The following is a 19,763-nucleotide window of genomic DNA, read 5'->3' as shown; positions in this document are numbered from 1 at the left end:
TGATTCAGGGAGTATTTTGCTTCTCACTGGATATTTTCTTCTTCTCTTCTTCTCCTTCTCCTTCTCCTTCTCCTTCTCCTTCTCCTTCTCCTTCTCCTTCTTCTTCTTCTTCTTCTTCTTCTTCTTCTGCTTCTGCTTCTGCTTCTTCTCCTGCTTCTGGTTTTTGGAAAGGGGTATGCAGGGCACTTGGTGTTAAGTGACTTGCCAAGGTCACAAGGATAGTAACTGTTAAGTGTCTGAGGCCAAATCTAAACTCATGTCCTCCTGATTCCAGGGCCAGTGCTCTATTCACCGTGCCACCTAGCTGCCCCCTAAATATCTTCTTTAAGAAAAATTATATAGCCACTAGACTTTGTTGTACAGGGAGTTCTTGCTCATGGAAAGGTTACTTTGAATGACCTTCCAATTCTGAAAAATTCTGTGATCAGGTTAGCACAGGAAACTAAGAATGAACAGAGCTATCTAATGTATAGAAATGTGAAAAATACATATACAATAATAAATATGCTATTGCTGTATAATTTAGATTAAGACACTACCTAGGAAAGCAGGTGCCAGTGGTAAGTTGTGAGGACCTAAGAACACAGCAGAAAATTACTAACGAATAATTGTTATATATCTAGTGCTAAAAAGTTTACAACATACTTTATGTTTGGTAACTTATTTGACCCAACCTCCTAGCAACCTGTTCAGCTATTTGTTTTTATTGACCTTATTTTAAAGGTTAGGAACTGAAGAATAGAGATTCACTGACTTTCATAAGAAACAGAACTAGTAAGTATCTGAGACAGGATTTGAATTGAGGTATTTCTGACTAGAAGTCCTAGACTCTATTCCCTGGGCCACCTAGCTTATCCTGCATTAACAAAGAGTACCTACTGAATTTAGCATCATGGTAGGATTAACATGAAAGTATTTGGGCTCTCATTTCCCAAAAGTCCTATTCTCCATCATGTTATTTAGAGGAAATTAAATTGTTGAAGTGTATGCAAATGAAATTATGCTACAGTCATACTTCAAGTGGGGTCCAATGACTTTGGCTAAAGTCCAAGACCAGGCTACCTACATATGAAGAAGCTGTTTCACCTATACTATCTAGTAAAGTATATAAAATTTTAAAATAATCATTAGTTTTCTGTAGTTGCTTTCTTCTAAAGTCATGGTGATGAAGTTGCAGAAGAATATGTTACTAAGGATGACAATGGTTTTAGAACATCAAGATTTATTTCATTCTATGTAAGCTTTGCCCACTGACCATCAAATTGATGTGTTATTAGAGAAGCTGAACTTCATTTCTATTGATGTTCTTGCCATAGATCAAAGCAGGAGACAAGCAGTTGTGACTAAATGGAATGATGGCTTAAAGGTTCTATTACAGAGGCAAAAACAAGTGTTAGTTGCCTAAAGGCATTGAGAAACAAAATTTCTTGGCACACATGGATCTGTGAAGAAAGAAATGTTCTGTTAAGAGCATTGAATTTGGAAACAGAAGACCCAAGTTCAAATTCCAGGTTTACTCCTTAAGACTTAGATAATCTTGTATAAGTCACTTAATTTTTCTGGGTCTATATTCTTCTTATCTGTAAAACAAGGGGATCCAATAAATGATCATTAAGAACTCTTCTGGCTCTAAAGCTATGATTCCATGATCTCACCTTGTAGTATTCATGATGAGTGTAAACAAATGGAATACCATGGAGATAATTACACTATATGCAAAAAATATGCAGAGAATAAAGAAGAGAAGTTCTACAAATAACTTGGCAAGAACCCCCAAGGCCAAAAGAGCCCCCAAACTCCTTCAGCCAGCAGACACCTAATTTCCTGCCAACTAGAACGGCATGGCAGCCAACAAAAGCAATGATTTTAGAGCAAAAGCTCAAATGCAACACATTAAGAAGAGAAGGATTGATTATGAACATTACCTCCTCAAAGAGATGTGAAAAGCAGTTAAGGAGAAAATAAGCCTACAGTGAAGTTGGCAAGAGCACCAACTAAACGGAACCATTCTGAGAGTATTGGTAGATCAAATTGAATGATCTACAAAATGACTACAAAAACAAATGCAAAATGCACCCAATTAGCTGACATTTCTATAGTAACCTGTTCTCATCAGAAATGCGAATGGAATCACAATATTTGGACTCTGCAACTTCACTAGCCTGTATAGCATGTGAATAAGGGCTAACTGCACCCAAGATGATGCTGAGGAAAAAAAAAAACTGAAAATAAAAAGACACAAGTAGAAATGTTGAAATTAAGTCAAGCAGAAAAAAAAGCTATCACTATACAGGAAGAGATTCTTCTAGGGTTCTTTCCATGCTAAATCTATCTAAATCTTCAATAGTTAATGGATAAATTTAAGTATTTTTTGCATAATGCTAAAATTGAAGTTTTATTTGACAGAAACTGATAAACAGGAACATTCTAACAAAAAGAATAGAAAAAAATATTATATGTGAAATCATTATTCTCTAATAAGGTTTTTAAGTAAAATATTTAATATTGGTTTTAATATTAAATTTAACATAATACCTATACTTCCCTCATGATTTCTTACTCTCTGAAGTTCTTTTGGCTGTATCCCATGTATTTTAAATTGTTCCAGTTTTAATTTTTTAATCTTTTTTATCTCCTTTCTTTTTACCATTTCCTCATTTTTTTTTCTTATCTTTTAATCATACTTATTTTTACCATTGTCTTGTCTGGGCTCATAGTTGCCACCTATGATTTATCAAAGTCACCTGGGACATCATAAAGTCTGCTTTAATCCCTTAGTTGACTCTTGTGAATATTTATTAGTGTGTTTTTTTTAAATAGCCTATCATTATCTTCTGCTTTCTAATTCATTCTTCAAGATTACACCATTTTATGGGTGAGTTACATCTTCCCCTTCATAATATTCACTCATAATAATTTCTTCTATCTGCATCCCTCAAAAAAAAGAAAGTCATAGAAAGAGAAGGAATGAAGTAAATACTAATAATTATTGTATCCCTACTCTCTGTATTGTGTCTAGACCCTGATCATTGATCCATATGTGAATGCATGCATATGTGTATATATGTATGTATGTATATATGTATATGTCCTCTTTCTCTCCTTTAAATTCCTTTCCTGATTATGACATAATATATGAAGAAATGTATTTTGCTTGTGAGCATTTCCTATGTTACTCTTCTTTATCTCCCTCTTTGTTTTCCTGCTGAATTTAATATAGCCATACCCCAAATTCTTCATGTGTATTCAACGCTGCTTTCTCCAGGTCACAGAGGAGGGAGATTCATGAACTGACTCCTCTATAATCTTTTCACTTTTATGTCCTTTTCTCCTAATGTAATCTAATTGTAAGAAACAATAAGTTCCTCCCTCTTACCCATTTCTTTGTCAGTGCACACGTTTCCTCTTTTTTTTTCTTTCCTTTAAAAAAATATAGCAGGCAAAGTTCCAAAATCATCAGGTCCTTTGGTTTGTCCCTTTTTTGTTTGTTTTTTAAGGTTCAACACAAAGTTGACGTTCTGTACTATGCCTTTCCTATTCCTATCACTGTCATCCTTACAACTGCTAAGTGCCTTCAACTACAAATAAAAATTACATATTCTCTGTATGTTTCTTGTATTTATATAATGTGTATACACAAAATATGTAATAACTGTATATTATATATGTTTGTATTTAATTTCCCCCCAATGGAATGTTAAAACAATTTTAACTTTTTTTTTTTAATTTTGAGTTCCAAATTCTATCCTTCCTTCCTCCATTCCTTCCCTTCACACTGTTATGGTATGTAATCAGATATAGGTTATACATGTACAAACATGTAAAACATTTCCATATTAGTCATTTTGTACAAGAAGTCTAAAGTAAAGGAAAAAGAATGAAAGTGAAAAATAGCATGCTTCAATCTGTGTCCACTCAATATCAGATTTTTGTTTGTTTGTTTTTCCTAAGTATGCTTCATCATTAGTCCTTTGGGGTTTTCTTGGATCAATGTGTTGCTGAGATGAGCTAAGTCATTCACAGTTCTTCATCAAACAATATTGCCACCATAAAAAGATCTACTATAAATATTTTTGTACAAATACATTCTTTTCTCTTTTTGTTGATGTTTTTTGGATATAGACCTAGCAGTGGTTTTGCTGAATCAAAATGTATGCCCAGTTTTAGAACACTTTGGTCTTAGTTTCAAATTGCCCTCCGCAATGTTTGGATCAGCTGAGAACTCTACCAACAATGCTTTAGTGTCCCAATTTTCCCACATCCAATCCAACATCTATCATTTTTCTTTTTTGTCATATTAGCCAGTTGACCAGGCTTTTATTTTTAAAAAAGATATCTTAAAATATAATATGCATATTTATGTTTTGTAATGGTTTTCAAATAATTCTTAAGTTAAATAATTCTTAACATTTATTTCCTTGACTTGCTCTCCATTTTTTATATTAAAAACATTAAAGCTTTGATTTTATATATTTTTTTTCATTCCAATATATTTCTCAATGTTTCCTACAATTATTGGTTCTCTTTACTCCCCTCTATTTTTAGAGAATACACTGTTTGAGAGAAGCTTTTCTAGCTTATATTAGAAGCTATTATTTCTCCTATTATTTTTCCTCAAAATAATTAATTTTATTTTTCTCTTTTGCTTAATTTTATCAAGCTATTATTGATGTCTTTTTGGTCAAAACATTTTTTCTCTGAGATTTTATTTGTACTTAGGGAGGTGTCTGTTTCTTACTTTATCCTGTGGGTTTTTTCTTAACCCATATGATGGTGGCTGTTTTCTCTCTATTAATTCATATCTTTAGCATCAATTATTGCATTTGGACTTTTTTTTTTACCAAGGCCAGCCTCTGACACATTTCACCCTCTTAGATGGGGTTGGCAGGACTTTTGGGGTTATTTTACTTCTGTAGCCTGAATGCTGTTGCTGCTATCATGCTAGATGGTATGAATAGTGACATGCCATTTGGCATGGCCATACTCTTTCTTTGCTCACAGCCTCTGGCTCTTACCTTCTTCAGGAGGCCAAATATGAACATTAGTCTCAGACCTTTATCTGTCTTTTTCTCCTTTTACAATCTTCAATCAGTACTTGACTCCATTCACTTGTATGCGCCACGCTCCAGTTATGGGCCAATAGTCATGCTGGTCTCAGGCCTCCATGGCCCATCACTGAGTTTATTTTGCCTCATATTATGATTCCAACTACCATTGCGATCTATTGAGAACAAACTCTGTCCCCATTGCTGCTCTGAAATGCCAGGACTGTGATCCCACTGATTTGGGGCCTGGTTTTTAAGAGTTCCTACTTTCTATGTGCCCCTGTTGTGGACCCTTTCAAGATTTCTTCAAGCTTCAGGGATGAATCTTCTTATCTACCACAGACTGAGCTAACTTTCCAACTCTATGCAGAAGTTCCCTATTAGATGCAGATTATTTTTTCTTTATTTATTTTTTTAGTTTTCAACATTCACTTCCAAAAGATTTTGAGTTATACATTTTCTCCCTGTCTCTCCCCTACCTCTACACCAAGAGAGCAAACATGCTGTATTCCCTTTACCTCAATCTGTTCCGCCTTATGTCCTATCCAGTTTCCTCCCTTACTTTCTTGTAGGGCCAGATGGATTTCTGTACCCTATTGCCTATATATATATATATATATATATATATATATATATATATATATATATAATTTCCCTGTTGCATGTAAAAAATATATTTGTTTTTAAAACTTTGATTTTCAGATTCTTTCCCTTCTTTCCTCTTCACCCACCCCCACTGGGAAGACAAGTAATTCAATATAAGTTGTACATATGTAGTTATGTAAAACTTTTTCTATAGTAGTTATAATGTGAAAGACTAACTATATTTTCCTCCATCCTATCCCACCCTCCATTTATTTTATTTTTTTTCCTTTGACCCTGTCCATTTTCAAAAATGTTTGTTTTTAACTACGCTCTCCCTCAATCTGCTCTCCCTTCTATCATCCCCCCTATTATCCCCTTCCCCCCTACTTTCCTATAAGGTAAAATAGAAAACTGAGTGTGTATGTTATTCCCTCCTTAAGCCAAATCCAATGAGAGTAAGGTTGATTCATCCCCTTTTATCTTTCTACCTTTCCCCTCCATTGTAACAGTTTTCTCTTGCCTCTTTTATGTGAGATAATTTACCCTATTCTATCTCTCCATTTTGCCTTCTCCCAATACATTCCTTTCTCTCTTAATTTTATTTTTAGATATCATCCTTTCATATTCAACTCATCCTGTGCACTCTATGTATATATCTACACAAACACATATACACACATGCCCTCCTAAACATAAATATATGTGTATGTATACATATATATTCCCTTCAACTACCCTCATACTGAGAAAAGCCTCATGAGTATCAATTTTCATTTTTCCATGTAGGAATGCAAATAGTTCAACTTTAATAAGTTCCTTATGATTTCTTCTGCCTCTGTACATTCTCATGCTTCTCTTCCTTCTTATTTTTGAAGGTCAAATTTTCTGTTCACCTCTGGTCTTTTCATCAAGAATGCTTGAAAGTGCTCTATTTCATCGGATGTCCATATTTTCCTCTGAAGTATTATACTCAGTTTTGCTGGGTAGGTGATTCTTGGTTTTAATCCTAGTTCCTTTGAGCTCCAGAATATCTTATTCCAAGACCTTTGATACTGTAATGTAGAAGCTGCTAGATCTTATCTTATCTTGACTGTGTTTTCACAGTACTCAAATTGTTTCTTCCTGACTGCTTGTGATATTTTCTCCTTGACCTGGAAACTCTGAAATTCGGCTATAATATTCCTAGGAGTTTTATTTTTGGGATCTCTTTCAATAGATGATTAATGAATTTTTTTGATTTCTTTTTTGCCCTCTGCTTCTTTAATATCAGGGAATTTTCCTTGAGAATTTTTTGAAAGATGATGTCTAGGCTCTTTTTTGATCATGGCTTTCAGGTAGTCCAATAAATTTTAAATTATCTCTCCTGGACCTATTTTCCAGGTCAGTGATTTTTCCAGTGAGATATTTCATATTGCCTTCTACTTTTTCTTTTGTTTGGATCTGTTTTATAGTATCTTGATTTCTCATAAAGTCATTAGCTTCCATTTGCTCCAATCTAGTTTTGAAGGAATTATTCTCTTCAGTAAGTTTTTGCAATTCCTCTTCCATCTGGCCAATTTTTGTTTTTAGGGCATTCTTCTCCCTGTTGGCTTTTTGGAACTCTTTTGCCATTTGAATTATTCTGTTTTTCAGGTGTTTTTTTTTTTTCAGTCAGGCTGCTGTCTCATTTTTCATGATTTTCTTGCATCATTTTCATTTCTCTTTACATTTTTTTCCTCTACTTATCTTACTTGATTTTCACAATCCTTCTTGAGCTCCTTCATGGCCTGCAACAAATTCTTGCTTTTCTTGGAGGCTTTTAATGCAGGAGTTTTGACTTCATTGACTTCTTCTGGTTCCATGTTTTGATCCTTTTTGTCCATAAAAAAGAATTCTATGGTGTGATTATGCTTCTTCTGCTTGCTTATGTTGCCAGCCAATTACTTGACTTTTGAGCTCTTTGCCACAGTGGAACTCTGCTTCCAGAATGGAGAGTGCTGTGTCCAAATTTCTGGGGTTTTGCGCAGCTGTTGTCAGAGTTTTTTCTAGCAACCTGCCTCAGAACTGTGAGGAGGACTTTCTCTCCACAGCCTCCACAAGCTCTTCCATTCCAGCTCTCTTCACCCAAGGGCCACCACCCAGGACTGCTACCGAGATCTAAGCAGGATAAAGCAAGAGGATCCTGCCTCAGCATAAGCCAGGAGATTCCTGCAAATGTCCTCTGGACAGTGACTTGATCCCCCAAAATCTGTAGGCCTGGAGCCAGAAGCAGCAGCAACAGCAACAGTTCCAAAAGAGTTCCCCACTGACATTTTACCTTATCTTTGGCTTTTATTGGTTTAAAAGTCTGGAGACCACCACAGCTGCCAATGATTCACTCTCCTGAGGTCTGCTCTTTTCTTTCTCTGTTGCTTGTCTGAGCCAGCACAGCTCATGCCAGACTGCACTCAGCTCCCAGCCTGGTGTGATAGACCCTTTCTGTTGGCCTGCCAGGCTGCCTACAGTGGGAGATTTGTTTTTCTCTGTTACTTTGTGGGTTCTGTAGCTCTAAAATTTGTTTAGACTTATATTTTACAGGTATTTGAGGTGTTTGGAGAGGGAGTTCAAGCAAGTTCCTGCTTTTACTCTCTTATCTAGGCTCTGCCTTAGATGCAGAATATATACAGCTATTTTTGGTCCTCTTAAGGATCTGTGAGGATGAATTTAGAGTTCCTTTCTCTCCACCCTCCCTCCAGAGCCCCAGTTCGGGTTCCTATAGGCTTCATTCTTTATTTATTACATCTTGAGTTGGCTTCTGCTTTCTCTGACTGTACTTTTTTTCTAGATACTTTGATGCTTTTAATAATGTTTCTGTGCCATTCTGTACTGTACAGAGGAATTTATTGCTCTTTCTCTTTGTTCTTCTTGAAATTAATTTCATGTCCTTTTAGATATTTACATACATTTTTTCAGGAAAGCTGGCCTCTTTAAAGATATTCTTTACATTGTTATCTTAACCAAATTAAGGGTTTTCAATGACTTTTTCAAAAGCATTATGAACATCTTATTTTAAAATATCCAGTAGATGAACAGTTTCTTAAGAAAATACTTTAAATTTTACCTTTCTTACTTATGTACTATATAAATATGAGGACTTTAAAAATCCCAAAAGACCTCTTTCTTTATTCACATTCTTCATATAAAACCCTCACTGTGGATTACAAACTTTTAATACAATATATCTCAATGGTATGCACTTTTTTTGCTTATTTGAGAAAACAATTTATGTAAGATTCACACCTCGCTCTGGCAGTTGAATATGTATTTAAACTGCACAATGTAGTATTATAATGGACTAAATTACCCATTACACAAAGCCACTGAATCTCACTTAGAAGACATTTTCAAGTCTATCTATTCCAACTGCTGCCTGAACAGGAATGCCCTCAAGGGCATAGCCAACAAAACTTCACCTAGAATCTGATTAAAGAAGTATAATTGTTATGAAGTCACCACTTCCACAGCCATTCCATATTCTTTTATAACTCTAATTGTTATGGAGTTTTTCTTCCTCTAAAATCTACTTATTTTCCTCTTCAAGTTTTACCTATTTATTTCAATCTGTACTCTATGGGGAAACAAAAAAAAATTCTTTTATTCATTACAATATTTCGGGTCCTGGATTAAAACAAACATTCCCCACAAATCATCTATTCTTCTGGTTAAACAAGAAGATCTGTTTCTTTGACTAATTGTCATGCAGTATGAAAATTTTAACATCTTGTTTGATCTCCTATGCACACCCTCCAATTTTTCAGTATCTTTTCTGCAATATATTGGTCAGAACTGAACACAACATTTCCAGATATGGTTTATCTGGGTCAAGTGCTGCAATCAATTCCCTACCTCACTTTCCTGGTCAACACTTCCCACATACCCACATATTTTGTACTATTTTTCTCTTAATATAACTTAATATTGTGTTACTTATTTTTTTTTACTGTCTTGGTACACTATCAATTTATTTTACTCTTTCAGATCATGAAAAATTCCAGATCTTTTCCATACAAATTTCTGATAGCCATGCCTCTACTTTCTTTGATTTTTCAGTCCCAAATATGACTTTGCATTTATACTCTTTAAATCTGTCTTATAAAAATTGTACTAAAATTTTAGATTTTCCAGAAATTTTGAATTCTGTCACGAGGGAAAGTGTTAACCATTTTAGCTTTTTGTTAACTACAGATTTGGCAACCAAGTAAAATATCTCTTTCAAAGTCATTACTTCAATGTTTGAATAGAATAGATCTAACCACACATTACTGGGGAAGTTGACTACAGTAGCCTTAAGAGTCAACCTCAAACCATGAATGACCATTCTTTAGGTCATACAATATATTTTAAATTACCTGTCTAACTGAAATTCAATCATTTTTCTATAAAATGCACATGAAGAACATTGTAAAAAGATCTTATTTCTATAGTATTTTTCTCTAGCAAAATAGAGTTTGCATTCTCCATGAAGTTTCAGAAATCATAAATAGTGTATTAGCAATCAAATTTGACACTTCTTTCTATACACTTGGATTTATTTCATTTTGGACTCATTACTCTACATGGACAACAAGGTGCTTTCACTATCTTTTTTTCTTTGGTTTCAACTTAACCATTTTTATCAAATTCTTTCCACTTTCATTTTTTCCCTTTTTTTCATTTTTCAAATGCTTTATTAACTTCTGATTTACATCATGGATTTTTGCCAGATTCTGAGCCACAAATTTTCTCCCTGCTTTTCCCCTACCCACTACCCCAAAATAGCAGTCCCACAGGATATCACCTCCTCCAATCTGCTCTCTCCCATATCTTCTCCCATACCCCTTTCAACTTTTCCAGTAGGGCATGGTGGATCTCTATGAACCATGCCTGTATATCTTCTTTCCCAATTACATGAAAAATAGTATTTATTATAGTGTATATATATATACACACACACATTCATATACATACATATGTGTGTATGTATAAATTATATATATATATATATATATATATATATAAAACTTTGAATTCCAGATTCATTCCCTTCCTCCCTTGTCACCCACACTTACTGGGAATATAAGCAGTTCAGTATAGGTTGTACATGTATAGATAATGCAAAAAAAAAATAACATAGTAGATATATTGTAAAAGACTGACTATATTTCCCTCCCTCCTATCCAACCTCCCACTTGTTCTATTCTGTACTTTGATCCCATCCCTTTTCAAAAGGGGGTGCTTCCAACTTCCCTCCCACCCAGCCTCCCCTACCTTCCATCATCCCCCCTCTCATCCCCTTGCCCCCTACTCTTCTGTAGGGTGAGATACCCTATTTAGTGTGTATTTCCTTCCCTACACAAGGCAAATTCAATGAGAAAAGATTGACCCACTCCATTTGCCTTCCAATTCTTCCCCTCCATTGTACCCATTTTCCCTTGCCTTTCTATATGAGATAGTTTACCCCATTTTGTCTCTCCCCATCTCTTCTCATTATATTCCTCTCTCACTTCTTAATTTCCCCTTTTAAGCATATATATTTCCATTCCCTTCAACTATTTTCATACTGAGAAAAGTTTCATCAGTTACAATTATTGTTTTTCCATGTAGGAATGTTAATAGTTCAACTTTGATAAGTTCCTTATGATTTATTTTCCCTGTTTACCTTTTCAAGCTTCTTTTGCTTCTTGTATCTGAGTGTCAAATTTTCTATTCAACTCTGGTTTTTTCATCAAGAATGCTTGAAAGTCCTGTATTCCACTGAATGACCATATTTTCCCTGGAAACATGATACTCAGTTTTGCTAGGTAGGTGACTCTTGGTTTTAATCCCCCCTCCTTTGACCTCCAGAATATAATATTCCAAGCCCTTCAATCTCTCAGTGTAGAAGCTGCCAGATCCTGGCTTATCCTGATTGTGTTTCCACAATATTCAAATTGTTTCTTCCTGGCTACTTGTAATATTCTCTCATTAATCTGGGAATTCTGGAACCTGGCTATAATATTCCTAGATGTTTTCTTTTGGGGATCTTTTTCAGGATTTATTGGTGTATTCTTTCAACCTCTATTTTGCCCTCTGGTTCTAATACATCAGGGCAGTTTTCCTTGAGAACTTTCTGGAGGATGATTTCTAGGTTCTTACTTTGATCATGGTTTTCAGGTAGTCCAATAGTTTTTAAATTATATCTCCTGGATCTATTTTCCAGGTCAGTGGTTTTTCCCATGAGATATTTCACATTGCCTTCTATTCTTTCATTTATTTGGATCTGTTTAACAGCATCTTGATTTCTCATAAATTTATTAGCTTCCATTTGCTCCAATCTAATTCTAAAGCAATGATTCTCCTCAGTGAGCTTTTGAGATTCTTTTTCCATCTGGCAAATTATGCTTTTTAAGGCATTCTTCTCCTGACTGCCTTTTTGAGTCTCTTTTGCCATTTGAATTAGTCTATTTTTTAAGGTATTATTTTCCTCAGTCAGGCTGTTGACTCTCATTTTGTAATTTTCTTGCATTGTTCTCATTTCTCTTCCCAATTTTTCCTCCACTTCTCTTATCTGCTTCTTAAGGTCCTCTATGGCCTGTAACCAGATCATATTTTCCTTTGAAGCTTTTGGTGCAGGAGTTCTGACTTCACTGTCTTCCTCCTGTTCCATGCTTTGCTCCTTTTTGTACCCCAAATAGAAGTTTAATGTTGGAATCTTCTGTCTGCTTTGTTTCCTTTGCCCCTCAGTCACTTGACCCCTGGGCTTTTTGCCACAGTAGGACTCTGCCATCACACAGGGGAGCTTTCATCCCAAGTTTCTGTGGTTTTCTCAGCTGCCACAGGTATTAGTTGTGTGCCCTCTCGGAAGCCTCCACACACTCTGGCAAGCTGGTCACACACCCCAGGACCTCCACCCTAGACCACAATCCAGATCCAACCAGGGTAAAGCAAGAGTGATTACCCCTCAAACTGGTTGCTTGTTCCCCCTATACTCTTCAGGCCAGGAGCTGAAGCTGCTAAATGCCGTTGGCTGGCTGGACCGGGCTGGGTCCCAAAGTCCTGACTGCATTGACTTCTCACTTTGTCCTTCACATCTCTGTGTTGATAATTCTGGAAACGGCCACAGTTACTGCTGATCTGGAGTCCCTCTGGCTGGTAGCTGGTCAGGCCCACCCTGGGGCTAAAACCTGCGGCTCAAGCGGGCCTGGGCTTGGCTCTCAGAGTGCTGCACTGGCTGATTCCTGCCAGCCTGCTAGGGTGTCCTCAGTGGGAGGTTAGCTTGTTGGTATCATTTCAGAAGTTCTGCAGCTCCAAAATTTGTTCCAAGTCCCCTTTTTACCTTGATTGTGGAAGGTAGAAGCAGGAGCCACTTGGAGGTCCAGCTTCTACTCTGCCCAGCAAATTCTTTCCACTTTAGCAGCAGTTCTCATTGAGAGAGAAAACAGAAGCAAAATTAAATTAAAAGTAGTTCTATCTTCTCTGAGTTTCCTTTACTCATTTTCCTACCCACACTCTCTCCTTTTCCCTGACCAGTGGTCATATCTAAAAGCCCTTTTTTTCATTTTTATTATTTCTCTCCAGTGTTAGCTAATTCTGCTCTTTAGTTATCTTCTGTTATTGACTGGACAATACTTATTTTCTTCTCCTTCATTCTTCATTACCTGACTTTGCTTTCATTTTACATACCTTTCTTTATAAGTAGCCAATGAGTTCCCTGAGTATCTATTTATGTTTCTACAGAGAATTTCTGTTCAACAGAATTATTTTGACTTTCTTAAAATGTAATTCTTTCATACTTCTGATATTTCCTGGCCTGAATTTTCCATTGTACATTAGTACCTGGCAAAAAAAAGACTTTTTTTTCTCAGAACTTTTTACAATCTTCTCTTTCACAATCTAGGATGGACACCAGACTTTGGCTTTTTTATCATGAATCATAATTTTCCATAGTATTCTCATCATCTCCATAATAGTGACTAATTTATTCCTCCAATTTTAAAATTCTTTACTAATGCCTCTTAGCTTCTTTTGTGCAGGATTATTTGTGTCCATATCAGTAACCAGAAGCAGACAGGGTTTTTATAAGGTGTTTTAATTCTTTGGATGTTTTCTATTACATGCCATATGTGTGAACCAGGTCTTGTCTGTTGTTATCATTAGTTTGAAAAATAGATGCCTAAAAATTACTCAGGAGGTGGTCACTAACCTCCATGTGGTGCAGTGGACCAGGTCCAAATCAGGAAGGCTTGGCTTCAAATTTTGACCTCAAAGATTTGCCTGTTGTGTGACCCTGAACAATTCCCTTAACCTCTGTTTGCCTCAGTTTCCTTATCTCTAAAAAAGTATTAATAACTCCTACCTCTCAGGATTGTTGTAAGGATAAAATGAGATAATTGTAAAACACTTAGCACAGTGCCTGGCACATAGTAAGCACTACATAAAGGTTTGTTATTATTATTATTATTATTTATTGTACAGAATCTTTGGAATCCAACTGCTTTCTTCAGAGTAAATGTACCCTTCAGAGCATATAGTTCTTTATTCTTAAAATAAAACCTTTGATCTGTTCATAACATTAAGAATCAGCATTCCTTCTTTCCTTTTTATTTGGTGTTACATTCTTCCATCCTTATACCTCCTAAAACCAGTTAGGATTAGTTTCTGCCCCTATAGTAGCATTTTCTTATTTATTCCCGCCCCCCCCTCCACTCAAACCTTACCTTGCCACCCTCATGTTTCTGTCTGTCTCTATCTCTTTCTCCCTCATTTGTTCTCTTTCCCTCATTAAACAGAAAAAGCCAAGTATATTTTGAATAAACCTGGGAGAATACTTTCTTTATCTTGTAGAGTTATAATGTTTAATGTTCCTCCCATTTCCTTGGGATGAGGTAAAGTGAGGTTCAATCACACCATTCTAGTTTATGAAGAGTGTATTGCTAACATTTAACACAAATTTCCTTCTTTTCATTCTACCACGTCAAATAGTTCCACTTCTTTATCTTAATTATTTCTTCTTATGGATACATATTTTTTTCCTTTTTGGGACACTATCAAACACACATCATACTTACATCTTTTTTCCCATCCACAACCACTCCAATTCCTTGGTTTAGCCAAGAAATTCATGATTCCTCCTACGTTTCCCATCTTCTGTTCCTTAAATCAGCTGTCTGTTATACTCTGAATTTTCTATACTAAGTTCATGTGTTTCTTAAGAAAATATTAAACAGATTCAGTTCTTGACAGTAAATAGTTGTTTAATGTGAAACATGTGAAAGACAGAAAGGAAACAGTCTCTCTCTATTTCTTTTCTTTCTTCCATTTCCAAATTTGTACCCTCCTTCCTTTTTTTTTTCTTTGCTAGAGACTCTGGTGGATGTTGATCCCCAAGCCTACATCTTTTGAACAAATCTCTTCAAAAAGTTTCTTCCCTATTTTACATAGTGTCCATCCTTAAAAGAAAATCTGGTATTGAACCAGTTTATTTCATATTCTGACAGTAGTATAAGTTCTGAAGGTAGCATTTGGTTTTTAATAACTCAATTTGTTATAAAGCCCTGTGCCTTGTTGCAGTACTTTAAAAATAAATATATTCTGGCACTGCTCTTAATTAGGACAAAATTCACTATTCCACATGGCCAATGTATGCAATACATTTCTCCTTACAAGCAAAGCTTGTACTTTGCTCAAGTACAAGCAAAACTTGAGACAATTGCATCCATAGAAATGGAATTTTCCATAAAGGTGTATTAAAGATAATTTTGGAAATAACACTAAAAATGATAATTCTCCTAAATTTGTATAACTAACCTTCTGAAAAATATTTCATATACATTACCATTGATATATCTGTTCAATTTGTACTGAGACTATGTATTGAGTTATCAGGAATCAGTGTGACAAACCATTAATCATTTGTCATCCTTTGATCCTTTGGGAAAATGATAACAAAACAGGACAAATACAATATCATTCCATTTTTTCTTTATGTGTTGTTAGTTGAAATTTATGATAAAGGAAAAGAAATTATTTTTACCCACATTGGCTAGTCTGGAGCAAGGATAATGAAAAGGAAAGATTGTGTTTTCAGATATATCTACAAATGCATATTTACATCTACATGCATTTATATATTGACACACATAGATATATGCATATATATGTACGTATATTTCAATGTTTTGAAAAAACATGCATTCTATTTGTGGTTCAAAATGGACTTCACAAAGATTGTATCTATAATTATCTAAAGCTTGTTTTCTCATATTTTAGGAAAATGTAAGAAAACAAAAATAAAAACTATATTTAATATTATAAGATCCTCCCATTTTAATCAAAACACTTTTGACCACTCTGTTGGGATAGGGACTGGACTCCAAATTTCATTAGTCTACAGAATTCCCATCTGAGGAAACCCCTTCTATTAATGCAAGTCACATAGTTTCCCTCTCAGAGAATTGTCTACTGAGGTGTTAAATGACTCATCTATGGTCACTCGATTGGTATATATCAAATGCAGAATGTGAATACAGGTTTTCTTAGCTCTGAGAGTGGCTCTCTGTCTACTCCTTTGTGTTTAGACATTCATAATTAAAATATGAACTTAAAAAGATGTTCTTGGTTTAGTGGAATTGTTCTCCCCTTGATTCCATTACCAAAGAATTATAATTGAAAATATGACAATTTGAATATATATATATATACATACATATATATGTGTGTGTGTGTGTATGCTTTATTTTATTGTGTTATTTTTAATTTTTTTTCCCTTTTTCGAGGGGGGAACCAGGGCAATTGGGATTAAGTGACTTGCCCAAAGTCACACAGCTAGTAGGTGTTAAGTGTCTGAGGCCAAATTTGAACTCAGGTCCTCCTGACTCCAGAGTCAGTGTTCTATTCACTGAACCACTTATCTGCCCCCATGAGAGTTTTTTTTTTTTAAATTTAGTCCTTCAGGCAATTAAAAGCAAGTCTTAGAGGCTCCTAAATGGGTTTTATCCAGATTGAGAAATCAGAATTTTTTTTACAAAGTATTTTTGTAGTGCTCTCTACTTCCTGCTGTCCTTCTCCCCCACCATGGTTTTACTTATGTACATCAACCCAAGATTCAAGAGTTTGGGAATACAACAAAAGTAATACATTTTTATTGGGAGCAGTGAAAAAATAAGGACCTAGTAGGCCAACCAGTGATATAAGTAAGCACTGTTCCTCTAAGTTCCCAGAGTCAGTTTTGTGCCACTATCTATTCTCTCTACATGCATTTCATATTGACAAAAGTAAGAGAGCTACACATTTTGTGGCAAAGATTGAGATTGCAAAGTACTATTTACTGAAATTCTGGGACAAATAAAGGTCATTTCCCTCCTTGTCAATCAATACTACAGTTTCAAAGTTTTTTTTTTTTGTTCTCTTGCTCCATCTCCACTGAAATACCCATAAAACAAGTGTAATTAAATAATCCTTGATTGATATATTCATGTCAATGGAGGGGAGCAGTCATGGGGATAATCAGAAATCCTTTCCATGTGTCTTCAGAATTGAATCTATACAGTGTGGATGCACACACACAGAGTATCATGCTTTTCTAAAATTATTACATTTTCTGAGCAAACAAATTTATTTGAAAGTGGCTAGGGAGGGGATGAGAATTCTAGAATTAAATTGAAAGTGGGTGAGGAGGTGGTCAGGGTAAAGCATGTTTAAGAGAAACATATTTCCTGGATTCAATTATGAAACTCCAAACTTCACATCTTATTGTTAGTTTCACTGCCACTTTCTGAGACCTTCACACCTACCAGAGGATCTGGGCTCAAATAAAACTTCTGAAACTTACCAGATTTGACATTAAGCAAGTCACTTATCTTCCCGTGGCCTCGGTGTGTTCATCTGTAAAAATGAGCAGATTGACCTATATAACTTATGAGGTTACTTCTCAATTTAGATTTATGAATTTAGGATCCTAGAGGATACAGTCTATCAGTTCTGAAATGTAGCTTTTCCTTCCATTCTAGCTCTTATCTTCCTTCCATTAATAAGGTATAAACAACAGCATATTCTGGGGGGTAATTGTTGAGAATACACAAAACTTACAATATTAAATGAAAATACAACTTGTTTTTTTAGGGTGGAAACTAGATATAGGTGGCCAATTGTTATTATTGGGAGAAGAAATTATTTTTTCCTCCTTGTCTAGGGTTAAAAGGTTACCAGTGGTCAGCAGAAACCCAGAATATGGCCAAACCAGAAGCAGATTACAATGTAATTAGGGAATATCTAATAAAAATAAAAATAAATAAAAATAAAAAGACAATAAAACCTAGGCAATGTTAATTTGTGATTTTCTAAGTCTATATACAGCCTGAAGGGATCAATTGCTATTTTAGTTTGACACTATTGAAGTAGATAAAATGTTTCAGCCAAAGTTTTCCCAATTTAGACAAAGTGGCCCTGCAATTTTCTTCAGTGACAGTCTGCTGAACTCTCATTCTGACTGAGCTCTTTTAACTAACCAGTCCCATATCATACCTGTCTTCCTCCTCCTTTTGTTCACGGTTCTCCTTGCCAGAGGACACAAGCATTGCTTTCCATTAAATCTCATATTCTGCTAACAACTGTTAGCTGTTTTTTTTCCCCTTCTCCTCCTCCTCCTTCTGCTTTTCGTCCTGTTTCTGCTCTTTGTCCTAACCCTCTTCTTCCTTAGTTATTATATTCAGGACTTGAACATGTCTTTTTGGCTAAAAGGCTTTTCTCTGTATAATATACCACACTGTTTCATTTCTTATAGTGCCCTTCTCCTTCCCCCAGACAAATGACCATTTTTGCCATAGAAAGATGATCCTGAAGAACAGACTCCTTCCCAGAGTTTCCCAGTTTAATGATGTAGAATTTGTTGAGAATTTAAAAAAAAGGGGGATGAATCAGAGGGACATGGAATCATGGGACTACTCTGGGGTTTTTGAGTTGTATCTTCCCATTATGAGTTATTATTGACTCCACCCTGAGGCCCTCTGGACACTGGGGTGCTTGTGGGTTTCCATTTCAGCACAATGACAAGTAGAAGCTTTGGGTGTGAGTTAGAGAAAGCCTCATGCCAAGGGTGTAGGCTGCCAAGCATCGAGCCCCCTAATATATTCCTTCCCTATCTCTATTCTATGTGAAAAAGCAGCCTTGCATTTTATTTTCCAACTTACCTGATTTCTGTTTCTCTTCCATGTGAGAGATGGGGTAGGAGTTAAAGGAATAGAATCTGATTATGCCTCTGACCCTGGGCTCATAAGCAGCCACCTTCTTATCCAAGTGAATTGTTCTCTGACATCAACCCACTTTGCTTACTTGAATTTTTTGATCCAGTTCTATTCCCTTGATATAAATGAAAACATAAATTGCTTTTACTGATCCCAAGTTCCCCATGAAAGCAAAGTACCATCCTTTTAATACAGCATTCTCCTGGTATTTTTATATGACAACAAGGCTTGGAATATAACTGTCTTGGCAGAACTGATAGATGTGGCAATGAATAGAAGCATGGTGGGTGGGAGTAGACTGCAGCATGTAACCAATGAGTAAACTACATGCAAAATTTGACTTAAAATATTCTAAGGAATCATTTGATAGAAAAAAAAGGGGTTTCTCACTTGTCAAAAGCAAATGACAATAGATAAATGACATTCAGATTTTTTGTACCTTCCAGAAGTCAGAAAAAAAGTAGGAAGGTCTCTATCATGTTAGGTAGAACCCTGTGGCAAACCTATGGAAAGATGAGTCAAATTACCAATCTAAAAGACCTTTTATACATTTGTGGCTTTTGATAACGAGAAAATGCAGACTAAAAAGAAAAAAAAGATGATCAGATAATATATGCTAGAAGTACTTGACAAACCCAAATTCTATAAATGGCTTGTTTTCCTACCCAATCTGAAAAAAAACCTAGTTAAATATAAGGGCATCTTTTAAAAAATGTATTTGCTATGGGGTGGCTAAATTGGTGCAGTGAATAGAACACCGGCCCTGGAGTCAGGAGGACCTGAGTTCAAATAGAGCCTCAGACATTTAACACAAAAACTATTTATGTGACCTTAGGCAAGTCACTTAACCCCAACTGCCCCCTCCAAAAAATGTATTTGCCACTGACTCTCTCTCTTTCTCTCTCTCTCTCTCTCT

The sequence above is a fragment of the Petaurus breviceps genome, unplaced genomic scaffold (assembly GCF_028583685.1).
Source record: "Petaurus breviceps papuanus isolate PSGF00001 unplaced genomic scaffold, PetGlider_PUasm1.0 80, whole genome shotgun sequence".
In the NCBI taxonomy this organism is placed as follows: domain Eukaryota; kingdom Metazoa; phylum Chordata; class Mammalia; order Diprotodontia; family Petauridae; genus Petaurus; species Petaurus breviceps.
The sequence above is the reverse complement of the archived record's forward strand: the minus strand, read 5'-3'. Positions refer to the sequence as shown.